Source organism: Mercenaria mercenaria, chromosome 2 (genome assembly GCF_021730395.1).
Source record: "Mercenaria mercenaria strain notata chromosome 2, MADL_Memer_1, whole genome shotgun sequence".
Classification (NCBI taxonomy): domain Eukaryota; kingdom Metazoa; phylum Mollusca; class Bivalvia; order Venerida; family Veneridae; genus Mercenaria; species Mercenaria mercenaria.
This window is the reverse complement of record NC_069362.1, coordinates 28,657,945-28,679,438: the sequence shown is the minus strand read 5'-3', so window position 1 is coordinate 28,679,438 and position 21,494 is coordinate 28,657,945. Positions and strand designations below refer to the sequence as shown.

The 21,494-nt window shown below is 36.3% G+C and overlaps 1 protein-coding gene across 2 annotated transcripts in view; it reads left to right on the top strand.

Annotated features, from left to right (window-relative positions):
* The window catches only part of LOC123563590 (40-kDa huntingtin-associated protein-like), a 44,028-nt gene extending 22,534 nt beyond the window's left edge, over positions 1 to 21,494 (top strand). For both annotated transcript variants that reach the window (XM_045356463.2, XM_045356464.2), the window contains one exon: positions 1 to 21,494. This exon is cut by the window's left edge and continues 7,666 nt beyond it. The gene's annotated coding sequence lies outside the window, so the exon portion shown is untranslated.

Here is a 21,494-nt window from a genome sequence, read left to right as displayed (position 1 = left end):
AGCGTGAATGCCGAACTTGTCTCATAAACATCCGTGTCACAAATGGATTGGTCAAGCATTACTACAGTCCTTTCTGGTGTTCAACCATTGGGGAACTAACAATCTCTAATTATAAGTAGAAAACAAATTTACACTTGTGTGCCAAGAAGATGGTATTAACACCACCAAAAATACCATCCAGTGATGGCCAAGGTCCTATCACATCAACGATTGCCACAGTCAGTAGTGATAACTGCATGCTGAATTTCCTGAAAAAATGAAATTGCACTCAACGAAATACTCTTTTAGTAATACCACATTATTATATTTACATTCACTCTATTCAACTCTGTTGTAAGTACTATTATTCCCCGAGGTACTTTTGTGGTGTTTTCTCTCAACATCCCCAGAACCTGAGGATTTTTCTTCATCCTTTTTACTGTCCATTGTGATAGTACCTATCACTGGATGATGCAACTTCGTACCATGTGCAAAGACAGAAAAACGTGAAATTCTCGAAGAAAAATAAACTACTTCAGAAAAGGACGTAACTATACGTAGAAACAATCAAGTCTCGACCAAAAACACTAAAAACACTAATTTCTAAAGACTTTTAAACCACTTAAATGTTAGATTTATTCACAACCGCGTTGAAAAAATCTAGACCATCTGCCATGCGGTAAACACACTGATGCGCATGCGTGGAACACAATCTCATTTAATGACGAAAATAATTTTGAACAAAATAGAATTAAAATTGAACTTCAACTTCCAAGGTAAGTCTCGTTTAATTTTGCAATTATGCTGTAAATCCGTATGAACAGCAAAAGGAAAAGCGCCTAAATTGCGACAGTACTGCTTTATGATAACAGGCTGCCATTTTTAAAATATCCACGTATAGTTAGTGAGAACATTCTTTATATGACGTTGAATTTGTTCTGTCTTTTGAACAGAAGGGCCAGGAAGCTGAGCTTACTTCCAATGCAACAAAATGTGAGCAATTTATAATATACATGTGTTTATAAATGGAACAACAGAATAGGATTGGCAAATTTGATTTGAATCACTAGCAGGATTCATGGATTTGCCTATCATGTTCTATCATTCATTTTGCATAAACACCAAAAAAAGGAAAAGTCATCTTTTAAATAAATACATTTGCATGCAATTTAATTTGCACTTGTTATTAAGCAATGTTACTTTTATCATAAGCATATAATTATCACATTAATATTGAAAAAAAAACTTCCTATCTTCCTTTACTAGTCTTGATAAAAAACTTTAGTGCACCAAGATCATAATGTCCATGTCTTTTCCAGGTCACTGGATTTCCGTGGCACATTGCTTGATGCATTGTACCTCTCAGCCACTACTTTCCATACTGTTTTCATAGTAAGGCTTGTAACATCTGCAATTTATCATAACACATAATTTTGAACTACAAGCGAATAAATGTATTTTAAGCTTAACAACTATGGGCATTTCCACAGGCTCTGTATATTTTTGGGCACAACATTAGCCATAATGATATGTATGTGACATCCTGTGCAGAGTGCTTTATATATTTCAAATCAAAGAACCTGGGAAGGTCTCTGATATATCACAGCTAATTTTTGTTGCAAGTTTGACATAACTGATTTTTAGCTCATCTGATTTTTTGAAAAAAAATGATGAGTTATTGTCATCACTAGAGCGGTTGTCGGCGTCGGCGTTGCCTGGTTAAGTTTTATGTTTAGGTCAACTTTTCTCCTAAACTATCAAAGCTATTGCTTTGAAACTTGGAATACTTTCTCACCATCATAAGCTGACCCTGTATAGCAAGAAACATAACTCCATCCTGCTTTTTGCAAGATTTATGGCCCCTTTTGGACTTAGAAAATATCAGATTTCTTGGTTAAGTTTTATGTTTAGGTCAACTTTTCTCCTAAACTATCAAAGCTATTGCTTTGAAACTTGGAATACTTGTTCACCATCATAAGCAGACCCTGTACATCAAGGAACATAACTCCATCCTGCTTTTTGCAAGAATTATTGACCCTTTTGGACTTAGAAAATCAGTTTTCTTGGTTAAGTTTTATGTTTAGGTCAGCTTTTCTCCTAAACTATCAAAGCTATTGCTTTAAAACTTGCAACAGTTTTTCACCATCATAAGCTGACCCTGTACAGCAAGAAACATAACTCCATCCTGCTTTTTGCAAGATTTATGGCCCCTTTTGGACTTAGAAAATATCAGATTTCTTGGTTGTTTTATGTTTAGGTCAATTTTTTCTCTTAAACTATCAAAGCTATTGCTTTGAAACTTGCAACACTTGTTCACCATCATAAGCTGACCCTGTACAGCAAGCAACATAACTCCATCCTGCTTTTTGCAATAATTATTGCCCCATTTGGACTTAGAAAATCATTTTCTTGGTTGAGTATTATGTTTAAGTCAACTTTTCTCATAAACTATCAAAGCTATTGCTTTAAAACTTGCAACAGTTTTTCACCATCATAAGCTGACACTATACATCAAGAAACATAACTCCATCCTGCTTTTTGCAAGAATGATGGCCCTTTTTAGACTTAGAAAATCATGGGTAGGACAATATTTCTATTATACAAAAAAAATCAGATGAGCGTCAGCACCCGCAAGGCGGTGCTCTTGTTACACATTTTATTTCTTAATTCATTAAAAAACTAATAAATATCAAAACATATATATACCTACACTTATAAGGTAGATTAAATTATTTTTACACACCATCTTACATTGGTCATTAATATGTATCCTTATCATAGACATATAACGAAACATTTTTTCTTGTAAGTTGTTTGATAAGAAGGATCGCATTAAAAAGTTAAGTTAATCTTCTGATGCAACAGCTTCCACAAAACCATCAAATTCACGATGATAAAAGTATCACTTTCCTGTCTTGTTTTCCAAAATTTGTTGCCTGTCTTTAGGACTATCACTTGGTGAAGCAGCATCCATTAATCTGCCCGACTCTGAATCAGTTTTGTTTATTACTTGTTTTGGTAGCAAATGATCTGCTAATACCTTTTCTTTTTAGCTCACCTGTCACAAAGTGACAAGGTGAGCTTTCGTGATCGCGCAGCATCCGTCGTTGGTGCGTGCGTGCGTAAACTTTTGCTTGTGACCACTCTAGAGGTCACATTTTTCATGGGTTCTTTATGAAAGTTGGTCAGAATGTTCATCTTGATGATATCTAGGTCAGATTTGAAACTGGGTTACATGCGGTCAAAAACTAGGTCAGTAGGTCTAAAAATAGAAAAACATTGTGACCTCTCTAGAGTCCATACTTTTGAATGGATCTTCATGAAAATTGGTCAGAATGTTCACTTTGATGATATCTAGTTCAAGTTCAAAACTGGGTCACGTGCCCTCAAAAACTAGGTCAGTAGGTCAAATAATAGAAAAACCTTGTGACCTCTCTAGAGGCGATATTTTTCATGGGATCTGTATCAAAGTTAATCTGAATATTCATCTTGATGATATCTAGGTCAGATTCGAAACTGGGTCAACTGCGGTCAAAAACTAGGTCAGTAGGTCTATGTCGTCCATGTGTAAACTTTTGCTTGTGACCACTCTAGAGGTCACATTTTTCATGGGATCTTTATGAAAATTGGTCAGAATGTTCATCTTGATGATATCTAGGTCAAATTCGAAACTGGGTCATGTGCGGTCTAAAACTAGGTCAGTAGGTCTAAAAATAGAACTTTTGCTTGTGACCACTCTAGAGGTCACAGTTTTCATGGGATCTTTATGAAAGTTGGTCAGAATGTTCAGCTTTATAATATCTAGGTCAAGTTCAAAACTGGGTCATATGCGGTCCAAAACTAGGTCAGTAGGTCTAAAAGTAGTGAAACTACATGGTGGTTTTCAATGAAACTTAGCCACAATGAACTGGGTTGCATGTGGAAAGGTGAGCGATTCAGGACCAGCATGGTCCTCTTGTTCTATAACTGATGGTTTAAATCTGTTATAAATTTCACATTTCTTGCTGTTGCCATGTGACCTTTTCACATTCAAGAAGTTTCCCAAGTACATGTATTGAACAACACCGTCTCTGCACATGTTATTACAGTGATATAGTTTGGAAACGATTCTTGTAATTTTACCCAATTTCCCACTCTTCTTATTTTGAATAATTCCCTGATCTAGTGGCTGAAGCTTTGATGTTGTGTTTGCACTGGGAGGTACACCAACTTCACATTTGATAACTTCATTCATGAGGATGCAACAGGGCGTTATCCAGCAGTAATGGCACATTAGGCATGTTTCATTCTCAGATATTCATAAAACTAGTGTAACGTGTCGCGGGTTTGTTGTAATGTGTACTAGCAAACAAGTCAATATAATTAACACAGAATAATAGAACAACAACTCAGAGTACACAGTATCTAACGACTGTTAGATAATGATTGATTTATGATGTACATATGGTTATATGTGCAAGATAGTCTGTATGGGAGATTGCTGAGAGGTGAAGGAAGGCAAATGTGATGACTTGTTAAATACACTAGATTGTCTTTTAAAGATTACTATTACACTTTACAGAACAAGAGGAATCTGCCCGAAAGATGATGTTCTACCAAAATTAATTAATAGTTCACGGATCGCATCTAAATACATGTCTAAACTGACATCAGATAGATGTATGCCGTCATCCCTAAAAAATCGTGGAGTTTGTTCATCAATGTCAACCTTTAACATGCTAAACTTTTTTGATAATACTTTCCTTACGCATTTTCTACCGAACTGGTTTATTCTTTTTCTTTTCTTTTCTATAGCAGTTTTTCCTTTTCTGTAACCCCCCAATTTAATCTCGATAAAATGTCTATACAGACGTAATGTGAATCTTGAAATGCCCTCTCCACGTATTCAATGCTGTCTTGAATCATTTTGAAGAAATATCGTAGAGAATGTTTTGCTACATCATTACCTCCTAAGTGAAACAACAATACCTTAGGTGGTGGACGAAAGAGAACTGGAAGTTGTACACAATGTATAAAGTCGGTCCACCCCAGACCACGAATTCCCCACCATGCTATCTTATGTGTGCCCGGCAACTTCAAATTGACTATGTTTCTTGATTTTGCCCTTTTGCCGGCCCAAAAGGGGATGGAATCTGCTAACAACCAAATCTCTCTTTCTTCAGACGAATTATCTTCGAAAGAATGCCGCTGAGCTTTATTTGGCTGTCAGCCTTGCATTTCTGCCCCCTTTCACTTTCCTCTGCGCACACCTGCCACGTACTGACATTGCCTTTGTTTAATTTCGTATCCAGTGCGGACTAAGAAAGAGGCAGATTAATTATATACAAGTCTTTTATATATTACTTACACAACATGATTTTAACTCCACGAAGAGCAGTAGGCTGTGAAATACACTACTACGATTAAGGCCAGACTTAACTTTTATAGAGTACTGGTTCTAAATTTGCCAGAATAAATGAGATTAATATTAAAGATTAATCTGTATTACTATAATACAAAGGAACTATCAATTTGCTAAGACATGGAAAAGACCAGTGAACAAAATGACCAGAGAAGAAACTGATACAAAGAAACATGCATTACGCATAACGATATGTGACTTAAACATATTTGTAAGTATACTTAATTTATGACAAAACATTTCTTTAAGAATATATCACCGTTTTGGTCTACTACCAGTAGTAACAATTGATTCATTGAATTTGCTTTAGCATATCTCAACATTTCAGTATACTGACTGGAGTAATCATCAATTAATGATATCTGCATGGACAAGGTACTGTTTATCATTATTTTATTACTTTTTCTTTGGGATAATAAGAACTGCTTAAGTCAGCTTTCTTATAGGAAAGGTAACAATAACATGATATTTTGCAAACTATACTGATTTATTCATTTAGGATTCTTCTGGACTCTATAAGAGTCAATAACCAATTCAACTTTAATGAATCAATCAAATTTGCATGAAAAGAAAAGGAAAGAAAAACAACAGCAAAAAATATCAACAACAAAAAGACACAACAAAATAATTGTTCAAGTCAAAAGAGGCAGAAGCACCTGTGTGAGGGCTTCTGCTGGCGGACTTGATAAAAATGTCTAACTACAAATAGATATTTACACTGAGCTACAAGGTGTAGAGATGTTTTTATTTGAAGAATTGGAATAAAATTTCCTGAAGTTGTTGCCAAATATCTTGATTAGTTCTTGAATTGTTCACTTTTTGTATGTACTTTTTAATTCCTTTTACTTGTGTTATGTCAATCTTTTTTTTTAGCTCACCTGTCACATAGTGACAAGGTGAGCTTTTGTGATCACCCTTCGTCCGTCGTCAGTCCGTGCGTCAACAATTTCTTGTCTGCACGATAGTGGTTTCATTTATGATTTTATTTTAACCAAACTTGCACACAACTTGTATCACCATAAGATCACAGTTCCTTTCTTGAACTGGCCAGATCCCATTATGGGTTCTGAAGTTATGGCCCCTGAAAGGGCCAAAATTAGCTATTTTGACCTTGTCTGCACAATAGCAGCTTTATTTATGATTTGATTTTTACCAAACTGGCACACAACTTGTATCACCATAAGATCTTAGTTCCTTTCTTGAACTGGCCAGATTCCATTATGGATTCCAGAGTTATGGCCCCTGAAAGGGCCAAAATTACCGTAGATACCCGTGTATAATGCGCACCCCCGATCTTAGTCCAAAATCCTGGGGGAAAAAAAAAAAAAAAAAATTTTTTTTGGTCAATTTTGAGGTGGATGGAAAACGAAAGTAGAGTTTACATCGACACCGGTAATAAATTTTATCTCCACGGCGGAGAGCAGCATCGGCCTCATGGTACTATCGATTTTTGTTTTCTCGAAAATAAAACCAGTAAATTATTGTTATATTTGTTGTTTTACCTTTTTTAATTCACTATTTTGAATAAATAAATAGCAGCTGATTCAATATTTCGGAATGGTATCTTTCAAAATGACATGAGCTTCTCAATTTAAACTGATACCAAAAGGTGTGATAGTCTTTTTGTCGCGATCATAAAGCCAGTAATTACCGGCAATCAACGTGTCACCTCGTGTCAATTATGTTGTTCACAGTTTGATCTCGGTTAAAGATAATTCTCGATCTTTAATTAGTAACATAATTTTTGTGATTTATAAACATTTCTTTCGTCAAAATACTTTTAAATTTATATGAAATTAATTTTGTTTGAAAGAAAAATAAACAGTTCGATCTTTTACGGAACGTAACGGCAATCCTAGATTTTAGCGGAGACAGTAAGCGCGGGGAGTAGTTTCCCTTTACCAAAATGGCGAACATCGGTAACAAACTTGTTTTGAAGTTGGAAAATTGTCTATACCTGTGTATTATGCGCACCCACGATTCGGGGGTGGTCCCGGGGGTCAAAAAACTGCGCATTATACATGGGTATCTACGGTAAGTCCTATAGGACTTATTTGAAATTTCATTATTGTTATGAGTTGGACTGAGACAATCAGGGTAGATAACTATGGACTGATTTTATGTCAAATTACCTCCCTTTATTTCAAATTAAAATGGGTATATCTCCGTAACTAATGAAGATACTGATCTGAAATTTCATTATGTCAGAGATTTATTTGGCAGATCCTTCTTTTGTTCACTTACAATATTTTTTTTTTATTATTACTTCCCTTTTACGTTACTATAAATAGCTTATTTTTAGTAACTTTTTTATTATTGGCCATAGGGAAAAACCGAGACCATTTTTCTGTGGTACAACATGGATGATACCTCCAATTTTTAGGTGTATTTTGACATATCTATACCTTGTAAGAATTTTTTTTTTCTTTTTGGTTAAATTTCTTCCCTTTGTTGTTCCTGTCCTTTGGACTGAGATATCTTTTCTGAGGACCTTCTTGTCCTCAAGTGCAATGATAACAGGTGAGCGATATAGGGCCATCATGGCCCTCTTGTTTTTTTGTTTTTTTTAAGCTACAGTCACACATACGGATATTTCCGTGCGTTGAGGTACGGTGCGGATCAGATTGATTTGTGATGGAGTGGACACGGATAAGTACGGAGCAGTACATCTTAGTACGGAAAAAATGGTGAGAAATGGGGAACAAAAAGATACAGGACGCGAATAAGTACGGATAGGTACGGCGTACTACGTTGAACTACGTTTTACTGCGCCTGACAACTAGCCCAGCGCGTTGACGGATCTGCGGTGAACTACGTTGAACTACGCTTAAGTACGGACAGCCTCGGATAACTACGTTAACCTACGGATCAATACGCATGACTACGTTTGCATTAAGGTTTAGTAACGGGTCCGTAAGTTTCATATAAATAGGTCACGTTTAGCCAGCGTTTTCATTATGATTATCTTTTACATCATGTAAAACTACGGCAAGGTACGTTTCAGTACAGGTAACTACGTTTAATATATTTAACTACGGATGAATAAGTTTCGACCAAGTTGGACTAAGTCACGCTCAAATGGCCACGGATCGCTCAAACTTTTGTGCATGTTCAAAAGTTGGAGAAATGTGCAAGTTTGGAGTACGTCTTGAATACGTTTTGACCAAGTGTTAATACGGATTGATACGGATTACTACTTTGAGGTACGGCACAGGTACGGATCGATATGGATTACTACGTTTCTATCCGTGGCTAAACGTAGCTATCCACGCCGTATGTGTGACTGGGGTATTACTTAGTTACGTCCCCATATGACCTATCATGTGTCGGTGCGACGTTAAATCCAACAAAAAAAAAAAAAAAAAGTTATGTCCATCCATTTTTCTTTATCATTCATTTAATACTGTTCGACTGGACAGTCTCTTCCTCTTCCTCCACAAACTCTCCCCTTTTCTTCATGAATACACGGTGTGTTACTGTCTTTGCTTTAAGTTCAGTCTGGGTCTCTTTGTCCATTTTTGGGGCTACAAATGCATTGAATGGCGTTATTCCCTGAAAGCTCAGTGGCTGCAACCTAGATGGCTGTCCTCCATACGGCAGAGCAGGCTCAGTTGATTTTCTCAGTGGTATAAAAGTCTGCTCAATTTTCCTTCTGCACTGGTTTATGCACCATTTTTTGTGGTGTTTCATCTTCAGAATCCTCATCAGACGTTAAGCTAGTGTGCTCGCTTTCCCCATCTGTTCCTTGATTTGAAGCTGCCTCTTCCCCAATAAGTTCTCTTGGATCTGAGTACCTTTCCAAATCATCAGGAATGGTGATTGTTTCCATTGGTTTGGTACTTTGTTGAGAGCATTCTGCTTTGTTAGTATTCTCCTGAGGCTGGGGGTCATTCCTTGCTTCAACTGCTTCTGGATGCTTGGACTTCATATGCCCGTTCAGAGAGGCTGTTTTGTCGGTTTGATACTGGCAAAGGCCACACTGTTTCATTTTTCTTGCGGACTCTTTTACACAGTTGACAATGTGCGACATGAGCTCTTCCTCCCTAGAGTAGCTAAAGGAGTTGCACATCGGACACCTAGGCTGTGGTTGCTTGTCCCTCTTCCTTTCTGTCGTTTTTGTTTTTGGCATCCTGTCAAATAGATTAGTACTGCCATGAGCCTTGAGAATAGTGACATTAAATTTGGAGCAAACATATACATATTACTTATTCAATATTATTCATTATATATATATATATATATAACATTTAAGACTATATCTTCATGAAACTTAAATTTCATACAAGCACCCTCATTATTTATGAAATAAGTTTCCAGACACCTGTTAACTCTTGGTCGCATTTTGTTTGCTGTAACATAGTGCGGAATATAATGCCAGGACCTCCTTGGTAGAATCTGAGACCAAATAAACTTTGTGTTTGGCATCATCCAAACGACTCCAGATCCAAGGTCATTTCTTCCACAATGAATAATCAGAACTTCTGGTAGCATATTGAAAGTCAATAGGTATTGCACAGTATCATATAAGTCACAAATTACCATCCCACTGACGCTTTCCCATAAAACTTTAAAGAAATTACCTAGGCCAAATCCACATTGGGACGTAAATAAGCTGCCTGTTGTGCACCTTTGACGAGTGAGTCACCTATTATCAATATATTTCGGGTCTTGACTTCCACTATTATTAAGTTAAAAAAAATAGGGATGGCAATGGTTAACCGAGTACTCATTCAGTGTTCAGAGTATTGATTATGAAATTTAGTAATCGAGTACTCAAAAAAAAAAATTAAAAGAAGAAAAGACTAAAAACTAGGGATGGCAACAAGTACTGATTTTGGTACTCGAGTACTTGCCGATTTTTTCGATCGAGTACTCGGTTCCTCGTTAAAAGTGGTTTCCATAACCTGATAGGTGGTATTTAGCGTTTGTTCACAACTTCACTACTACAGGGAGATAATTCAAAGTCATTAGTTATTTCACCATGGCTCCCTTAAGCAAAGATTTTGTGATCGTCCGTGCGTGCGTCCGTGCGTAAACTTTTGCTTGTGACCACTCTAGAGGTCACATTTTTCATGGGATCTTTATGACAGTTGGTCAGAATGTTCATCTTGATGATATCTAGGTCAAGTTCGAAACTGGGTCATGTGCGGTCCAAAACTAGGTCAGTAGGTCTAAAAATAGAAAATCCTTGTGACCTCCCTAGAGGCCATATTTTTCAATGGATCTTCATGAAAATTGGTCAGAATATTCACTTTGATGATATCTAGATCAAGTTCGAAACTGGGTGAATTGCGGTCAAAAACTAGGTCAGTAGGTCTAAAAATAAAGAAACCTTGTGACCTCTCTAGAGGCCATACTTTTCAATGGATCTTCATGAAAATTAGTCAGAATGTTCACCTTGATGATATCTAGTTCAAGTTCGAAATTCGGTCATGTGCCTTCAAAAACTAGGTCAGTAGGTCAAATAATAGAAAAAACCTTGTGAGGCGATATTTTTCATGGGATCTGTATGAAAATTGGTCTGAATATTCATCTTGATGATATCTAGGTCAAGTTCGAAACTAGGTCAACTGCGGTCAAAAACTAGGTCAGTATGTCTATGTCGTCCGTGTGTCAGTGCGTAAACTTTTGCATGTGACCACTCTAGTTTAAGATCCAGCCTTGAAATTTGGATGATATGTACAATTTTGCACACCAATCTTTAAACTGTCTTTCAGTGACCATAAATGTGACTAGTGATCTACTTTCTAATATTTTAGCATCAGTTTGCCATTTGAAACATGTGGTTCAATATACTCAGGTGAGTGATTCAGGGTCATCATGACCCTCTTGTTTTATTGTTGGTGCTAAACTTTGTGCTAAAAGGAAAACTCTAGAATGTAAAACCAACACAGATAACAGTTTAACAAATATCGTTATTCTATTTATCGGCGATTAATAAAATGCAAAGACGAACTTCTGCAGCAAACTGCAAAGTCGGAAAAAAATTGGACTGGTTTACCTTTTAAATTATAAAGGATATGTTCTTTATGATGTAACCCTAATCTTAACGTTTGTACACGGATGTGGTATGATTTTTTAATTGTTTATGATTTAAGTGGTACTGCAGTAAGTGGCATAATTGCAATTTACGCGATCATGATTTTGCAAACACGTGTTACTTGTCAGGGTTCATTGACCCTTGTGCATCAATTCACACCTTTGTGTTTGTTTAATCTGGGTAATTGATCGAAAAGATGACATATGGGCACTTTGGTGTCGTTCAAACGGCCGCATTAAAATTGATGTGTTTCTATTTTTTTATTTTTTTGTTTTTACAAGTACTCGACTACAACTACCCAGATTATACCAAAACGAAGGTGTGCATTGATACACAATTGTCTATAATGACCCCTGACAGGTAACACGTGTTTTCAAAATGATCACTGTTATTATGCGGCTTATTGCAGTACGGCTTTTATCATATACAGTTAGAAAATCACAACACACCAGTCCTGTGTGCAAATGTTAAAATTAATGGTACCTCATAAAAAGCATATCCATTTAACTATAATTTGAAAAGTAAACCAGTCCAATTTTATGCCTACTTCGCAGTTTGCTCCAGAAGTTCGGCTTAGCGTTTTATTAGTTGCTGAAATATAGAATAATTATGATATTAAATAAGCTGTTAAAAACTCAATTTACGTATGTTTTGTGTTTTGATATTTTGATTATTTTACGTTATTACATGGAGGTATTAACGGATCGCGATAATTTTATTTTAACGGTACTTGGTAAAATCCAAAAACCTGTAAAGCAGGTATATTGTCTGATAAGTGGTGTTAATTTGTATGATGTAGTATTCTTAACTCTAAAAATGACGTGTTACTCCATAACAGATTTGTAGTCCAGTGGATATTGTATCGGACTTCTACTTTTTATGTTTGTATGGTGTATTTTGTCTTTTGTATTTATTTTTTCTTTCATTGTTTTTTTTTTATTTATTTGTTTATTTAACTTACCGTTCATGTCATGACATACGGTATATATATACAGAAGTTCATTAAAAAAGCACTATCGGTATCTGAGTAGTCATCCTGCTCGCTAGCAGTGTCTGTAGCCACTGACCTCAGTGATGAAATGCTCACATGAGTCGTTATAAATATGTTACTGATATGTTTTAAACATAACATTTTATTAACCTTCTTAATGTCTTTAACAATCGCAACTTTGGTTTCATATTCCTTGTGAGAGTTTTCTTTATTCATTTTGCAATGTTGATAGATTCAATGTCTATTCTAATATGAGATCCTCTGCAAAATGTCAATAAGTACTCAGTATAAGTTACCTGTATTCCTTCTCCTGGTGAAAACATGATAGAAAAATAAAAAAGTAGCTCATACTGTATTTGAACCAGCACCGTAAGCTTACAAATCATATGTGTTAACCACTAGAGCAAGATGCATCTTACATCGGTTTTGCAATATATGATATTTGTCATATAATGTGTCTACCTGATTCCCTATTTCAATGTTATGGGTTAATCCGGTATTAGTAAATAAAGGTCACAGTTATCGCGTTTTGTTAATAAAAAGTTACTTGTTATATATCAATAATCTGTTATCATCTGTGCTGGTTTTACATTTCTTGAGTAAACCTTGTGAACAGTTAAGAAACCAACGGAACCAAAACTGATGGATTCAAAACATAACCGATTGTTAGAATTATGTATTACACCAAATTTAACAATATTTTAGTTATGTGACGACGGAGTTACCAACAAGTAACATTATAATTTAATATAGAAAAATCGAGAAATTCACAACACTCCTACCATAAAATATGAAAACTCAAAATTCTCTAATGTAATACAGTCAGTAAGCACAGTACTGCTTACTTAAATATATAAGTTGTTTCTATACAAAATACACCAAAGTAAGTGCATTATAATAATTAATATAATATCAGATATAAACAATTATACATTAGGTAATTTCAGTAGTGAGAGATGTCAACAAAAGTGTTACTTGTCAATTAAATAATTCCCAGTGTTGAAAGACGTCTACAAATACCAGTCAATTTGTTTCATAGTTCCAAGAATCAATGCTAGTATCCATTTGCTTGTGAATATTCAGTGTAAGTGAAAATCTTTCTTATGGTGTACGTCCAATAACAAACGTGTCGTTTTGTTGCCATTTCCCTGCAGATTTGTTGCTCGACTTCATCATCATCATCATCATCATCATCACTTATTATGCCCCGCTTCAAAGAAGGAGGGGTTTATTGTTTTCAGATGTCGGTGAGTAGGTCGGTTTGTATGTAGGCCAATCCATTTCCGGATGATAACAGTTACTCAAGAATGTTTGGGTCTAGGATCATTAAAGTTGATGGGGAGGTAAGTCATAATCAGCAGATGACCCCTATTGATTTTGAGATCAGTAGGTCAAAGGTCAAGGTCACAATGACCCAGAACAGTTAAAGGTCCAATACTAAGGAAAGTGAACATTTTAATTTCTTTTAAAAAGCACAGAAACTATTTCATTTTATTGGAAAATGAAAGTTGGTATGTAGAAATTCGAAATAAATCACAGTATATGTACAATTATTTTTCTATGAAGTATGAAGAAAGTTAAAAAGACCTGGGGGGGTCATTCTGTCGATTCATTGAAATTTCAACATAATACACATACATTTCTTTGAGTTCCAAAAACCTTCTGTAAATTTTGACCTGCCAATCTTCATTATTTAGTGTCTTGCAGAAGTCTATGCACTGGCTATGAAAAAAATTGCCAACTCACTTTCCCTTAGTAATGGACCTTTAAATGATGTCCAGATGATAACTCAAGAACGCTTGGGGCTAGGATCATGAAAGTTGATAGGGAGGTTGGCCATGACCAGCAGATGACCCCTATTGATTTTGAGATCTGTAGATCAAAGGTCACAATGACCCGGAACTGTTAAACGGTTTCCGGATGATAACTCAAGAATGCTTGGGCCTAGGATCATGAAAGTTGATAAGGAGGTTAGTCGTAACAGCAGATGATCCCTATTTATTTTGAGACCAGTAGGTCAAAGGTTAAGGTCACAATGACCCGGAACAGTTAAATGATGGTAACTCAAGAACGCTTGAGCCAAGGATCATGCAAGTTGATAGGGAGTTTGGCCATGACCAGCAGATGACCCCTATTGATTTTGAGGTCTGTAGGTCAAAGGTCAAGGTCACAGTGACCTGAAACAGTTAAACATTTTCCGGATGATAACTTAAGAGCGCTTGGGCCTAGGATCATGAGACTTGATAAGGCGGTTGATAATGATCAGCAGATGATCCCTATTGATTTTGAGGTTAGTAGGTCAAAGGTCAAGGACACAGTGGCTCGGAACAGTTAAACGGTTTCCAAATGATAACTAAAGAACTCATGGGCCTAGGATCATGAAAGTTGATAGGGAGTTGATCATGACAAGCAGATGACTTTTATGTTGCTTGGTTGCACGAACCCGAATAACCATGTATAATAATCAGAATAAACACAGCACATGTGTGAAATGAGTCTTTAATATTGCAGATTCAGCTCATTAACTAAACCGGATATACGGTCGGTTACATCGTGAGAACAACACAGTGTGAAACGCCTTTAAGTATCAAAGTACTAACATTACTTAACTAGTCACTGGATACAACAATGACCCTTATTGATTTTGAGGTTAGTAGGTCAGAGGTCAAGGTCACATTAAACCCAGAACAGTTAAATCATTTCTGGGCAATAACTTGAGAACGCTTAAGCCAAGGTTTACGAAACTTAATTGGGAGATTGATCATGACCAGAAGATGACCCTATTGATTTTTAGGACAATATGTCAAATGTCAAGGTCACATTGACCCAGACTAGTAGAACTTTTGTGTACAATGACCAAATAATTTCTGTTCCTTGTGCAGTTACTGAGTGCATCAAGGGGGGCATGTTGTGTTCTAAGAGCTCTTATTATTTTATCGATATTACTATCCTCATTTTCACCTTCCTTTTCAGAAAGCATGCATCGATTTTCTTCATCACTACTAATTCCACTTGCAGCACTATTTACATCAATTTCATCAACCACATCACTAACACACTTGTAACTTGGGAAACATTTACACTATCATTTCCTCTTACTAGAAATTTCACATTTTCATCATTGCTCCCCAATGATACGTCGCTGTATTCAGGAATGGTAATATTTTCTGCAGCACTACCTTGCACAATTTCATCAAAAAGACACTTAAATTTCACTTTCCATTCTTCTTCTTAAAATTTGGTCCTAAATACATTCATGCAGACAGAAGCTATAGTAACTGACTATAGCTGAATCAAATGGATCTATGGCCTGTACTAACTCTTCTTCTTCCTGTCTTTTTGCGTTGATTTCAAACTGACTTTCACCCGTAGCACCCATAAGTAATTCTCTAAATTTTAAACACGCTCTCAAAATATCAACATCACTTCTACAATATTCCAACATCTCTTTTCTAAAATCAAAGAGATCATTCTTTCTCTCATTCAGCCATGTTAACAAATCAGCTCTCTCTTTCTTGCTGATAAAATCATGCCTCAGGGTAGAGTCTTACATAATTTTGGTTTTCTTTTGTATTAAGATAATGAGGGAACCATCCCTTTTTCAATTCATCTAATCCAAAGGCTTTTGGTAACGCAGATAATTTCATGGGTAAAAAATTGAGACTGTCAATCACTTTGATATGCAAATGCTATAAATGATTTTGTTGGGTCTAAGGGATTTGTCTATGAGATATTCTAAAAGGAAATAACCCTCGTAGCCTGTCATATTGTGGGCAACTATTTTAAAATATTGATGTTGATCAGAAAACAACCATTCGCCAAATTTTTCTGCAGTATCCGTTCCTTCAAACGTGACTTCTCTTAAAACGCATGTTCCTGGGCATGGTCCTTCATCTTCGTTATCAGGCAAGTCAGAGATGTCACATTCTTCGCAACGGGTACTGCAATTTTTACATACAGACTCTGGCATTAATTCTTTATCAATGCACTCCGGACAAACAGTATGGGCCACTACAAAGTTTGGATGATGCATGGTTTTACCGCACCATGACCTTTTACAGTTTGGAGCAAGATTCACATACCTGTTGGGATTGGCAGTCTTTACAATCATTTTTAGCTCGACTATTTGAAGAATAAGTAGAGCTATCCTACTCACCACGGCGTCACACCTTTGTTAAGTTTTTCGTCCCAGGGTTTTTTCTTTCTGATTTGGGAACGTAGCCTATACCACAAATATTGGGAATTTTGACGCCTAAATGTTCCAAATTGGGAAATATTTAGTCCCATAGGATATAGTAAGAATGTGTTTAAGTACTTTCTCATACACTTGTTTCACATTGTACAACGTCTTTAACATACTGTTATTACAATATTGTCCATTATTTGGTCGATGTTTGTGCAATTTTGATAAAATTTTTCTTCAGAATGTTGATTGGGAATTTTTGCACTAATTTTGGGGAAAATACATACTTTTTGGCATTAGGAATATAGCCCAATAACGGCTATAAAAACGGCCAAAAAAAACCCTGGTACCAGTCCACAGTCCACAGTCTTTTGAGATAAAGCTTTGAAACTTTCAACACTTGTTTACCATCACCATGTCCAGTTATAGGCAAGAGTACATAACTTTGTCAAGGATTTTGGCTGAATTATGGCCCCTTTCGACTTAGAAATCTTGGTTAAGTTTTTCATACCAGTTCATATTTTGACAAAGTCTTTTGAGATAAAGCTTTGAAACTTTCAACACTTGTTTACCATCACCGTGGTTAGTTAAAGGCAAGAGCACATAACTCCATCAAGGATTTTGGCTTAATTAAGGCCCTTTTTGACTTAGAAATCTGGGTTAAGTTTTTCGTACCAGTTCATATTTTGATAAAATCTTTGAAGATAAAGCTTTGAAACTTTCAACACCTGTTTACCATCACCATGTCCAGTTATAGGCAAGAGTACATAACTTCATCAAGGATTTTGGCTGAATTATGGCCTCTTTTGACTTAGAAATCTTGGTTAAGTTTTTCGTACCAGTTCATATTTTGTGTAAAGTGTTTGACATGGCTTTGAAACTTTTATCACTTGTTCAGTATAATAGTCTCTATCTGTAGGAAAGAGTACATAACTCTGTCATATATTTTGGCTGAATTGTTGCCCTTTTTGGACTTGGAAATTGGTTCTGATTTCATACAAGTCCACATTTTGTCAAAACTATTTGACATATGGCTTTTAAACTTTGAACACTTGTTTATCATCATGATTTCTATCTTTAGGCAAGAGTACATAACTCTGACAACTATTTTGGCTGAATAATGGCCCTTTTTGGTCTTTGAAATTGGTTCACACATTGCCATTTAGTGCAAGACTTATCGAAATCCACAAATACAAGAACATTGTTTGTCTAATGTATTCTTTTTCTTTTGTCTGAATATCTGTAGAAATATTTTGACCCCATTCTTCAATCAATTCTTTGAATAGTTGAGCATGCTGTCATCCGACAGCTCTTGTTTTCTATTGGGTACATATCCATTTTCACACACTGATGTTTCCACCTGACTACACTCAAAGTCAAAAATATAAACTTTGGAATGTGATTGTCTTTGGCTGGGGTGGCTCTTAAGTAACACAAAATTAATGTCCTTCAAATACATATTTGTTACACAAACTGCTACATATATACTCTCCGCATTGGTGTTCTTCTTTCTTTCGTTGATCCAATCTTAAAACTTGGTAGCATAAAGGACACTTCCACCATTTGTTGCATTGTGAGGTTCCACTGGGTTTTCCTTTATTTTTTCCTGTATTATGTATTGGTATTTGTTTATGTTTTTGATAGCATTCTTCTGATCCACAGTCCATATTACAATCTCCGCAAGTCAATTCATTTTCCGTTTTGTGGTATTGGTCTCTTTTGCAGATGATACAATGTGTTTTGAGTTGGTGTCTTTTTTCGTTACTGTAATGTTTGAGGCATTTTTGGCAAAAATATATAGTGCTAAAGAAGCCCGTTATACTGGTGATGTTGTGAAAGTGATTGTCCGAATCAGATCCATAATATTTAACCTCAGGGTAGAGTCCTACATAATTTTGGTTTTCTTTTGTATTAAAATAAAGAGGGAACCATCCCTTTTTCAATTTATCTAATCCAAAGGCTTTTGGTAACGCAGATAATTTCATGGGTAAAAAATTGAGACTGTCAATCACTTTGATATGCAAATGCTATAAATGATTTTGTTGGGTCTAAGGGATTTGTCTATGAGATATTCTAAAAGGAAATAACCCTCGTAGCCTGTCATATTGTGGGCAACTATTTTAAAATATTGATGTTGATCAGAAAACAACCATTCGACAAATTTTTCTGCAGTATCTGTTCCTTCAAACGTGACTGCTAAAAACGCATGTCCCTAGGCATGGCCCTTCATCTTCGTTATCAGGCAAGTCAGAGTTGTCACATTGGTCACAACGGGTACTTCAGTTTTTACATACAGACTCTGGCATTAATTCTTTATCAATGCTCTCGGGACAAAGAGTATTAGCCACTACAAAATTTGGATGATGCATGGTTTTACTGCACCATGACCTTTTACAATTTGGAGCGAGATTTACATACCTGTTGGGATTAGCAGTCTTTACAATCATTTTTTTCTATTGGGTACATGTCCATTTTCACACACTGATGTTTCATCCTGACTACACTCAAAGTCAAAAATATAAACTTTGGAATGTGATTGTCTTTGGCTGGGGTGGCTCTTAAGTAACACAAAAGTATTGTCCTTTAAATACATATTTGTTACACAAACTGCTATGTATATACTCTCTGCATTGGTGTTCTTCTTTCTTTCATTGATCCAATCTTAAAACTTTGTAGCATAAAGGACACTTCCACCATTTGTCGCATTGTGAGGTTTCACTGGGTTTTCCTTTAATTTTTCCTGTGTTATGTATTGGTATTTGTTTATGTTTTTGATAGCATTCTTCTGATCTACAGTCCATATTACAATCTCCGCAAGTCAATTCATTTTCCGTTTTGGGGTATTGGTCTCTTTTGCAGATGATACAATGTGTTTCGTGTTGGTGTCTTTTTAGCTCACCTGAGCACAAAGTGCTCAGGGTGAGGTATTGTGATCACTCACCGTCCGTTGTACTTCCATCCGTCGTCTGTCCACACTTCCCTTTAAACAACATCTCCTCCTAAACCAACAGGCCAATTTTGATGAAATTTCACAGGGATGTTCCTTGGATGGTCTTCTTTAAAAATTATTCAAAGAATTGAATTCCATGCAGAACTCTGGTTGCCATGGCAGCCAAAAGGAAAAACTTTAAAAATCTTCTTCTCAAAAACCAGAAGCCCTAGAGCTTAGATATTTGACATGTATCATTGCCTAGTGGACCTCTACTAAAGTTGTTCAAATCATGACCCCAGGATCAAAATTGACCCTGCCCCAGGGGTCACTTGATTTTACATAGATTTCTGTAGGAAAATCTTCAAAATTTTTTTAAAAAATAAACCAGAAGGCCTAGAGCTTAGATATTTGACATGTAGCATTGCCTAGTGGACCTGTACAAAACTTATTCAAATCATGACCCCTAGGGTCAAAATTGACTCCGCCCCAGGGGTCACTTGATTTTACATAGGAAAATCTTCAAAAAAATTCTAAAAATAAACCAGAAGGCCTAGAGCTTAGATATTTGACAAGTAGCATAGACTAGTGGACCTCTACAAAATTTGTTCAAATCATGACCCCGGGGTCAAAATTGACCCAACCCCAGGGGACACTTGAATTTACATAGGAAAGTTTTCTAAAAATAAACCAGAAGGCCTAGATCTTAGATATTTGACATGTAGCATTGCCTAGTAGACTTCTACAAAATTTGTTCAAATCATGTCCCCGGGGTCAAATTGACTCTGCCCCATGGGGTTACTTGATTGTACATAGAAAAATCTTCAAAATGTTCTAAAAATAAACCAGAAGGCGTAGAACTAAGATATTTAACATGTAGCATTGCCTAGTGGACCTCTACAAAATTTGTTCAAATCTTGACCCCCCCCCCCCCCCCCCCCCAGCCCCAGGGGTTACTTGATTGTACATAGGGAAAACTTCATGAATTTGCTAAAAATAAACCAGAAGGCCTAGATCTTAGATATTTGATATGTAACATTGCCTAGTAGACTTCTACAAACTTTGTTCAAATCATGACCCCTGAGGTAAAATTGGCCCCACCCCAGGGGTTACTTGATTGTACATCGGAAAATCTTCCAAAAAATTTCTAAAAATCATCCGTTTGACATTTGAAACATGTAGCTCATATTTCTCAGGTGAGCGATCCAGGGTCATCATGACCCACTTGTTTTGTTATTGTAATGTTTGAGGCATTTTTCGCAAAAATATATAGCCCTGAAGAAGCCCGTTATACTGGTGATATTCTCATGTGAGGAAGCCATCCAGCTGGCTTACGGAAGGTCGGTGGTTCTACCCAGGTGCCCGCTCATGATGAAATAATGCACGGAGGGGCACCTGGGGTCTCCCTCCGACATTAAAGCTAGAAAGTCGCCATATGATCTATCATGTGTCGGTGCGACATTAAATCCAACAAAATAAATAAAATATACTGGTGATATTGTGAAAGTGATTGTTGTCCACTAAGTATATGTAGATACAGGGGAGCTCATTTGTACTGGGATTTGTAATGAATTTGTTGCCCACCATCATGCACACTCCCAAGACTTCTTCAAACTCAATTATATCTTCTAAACTCACTTACAATTATCACTTTAAAAAGACACACAAAAGGATCAAATGCCGGTATGTTCAGCAGAGCCGCATCCCCGTCTGTAGAATGTACAGGGATTTCCATGGAAAAGAACATGGAATTATTCCATGGAGTATCAGAGTAGGATTCCATGGAAAAAATCCAGTGTTCCATGGAAAATTTGAATAGTAGTACCCCTGGAAATATTCCCTGATACACCTGGAAATATTCCCTGGTTCACCTGGAAATATTGCCTAGTATCCCTGGAAATACTCCCTGGAAATATTCCCTGGTTCACCTGGAAATACTCCCTGGAAATATTCCCTGGAAATAATCCATGG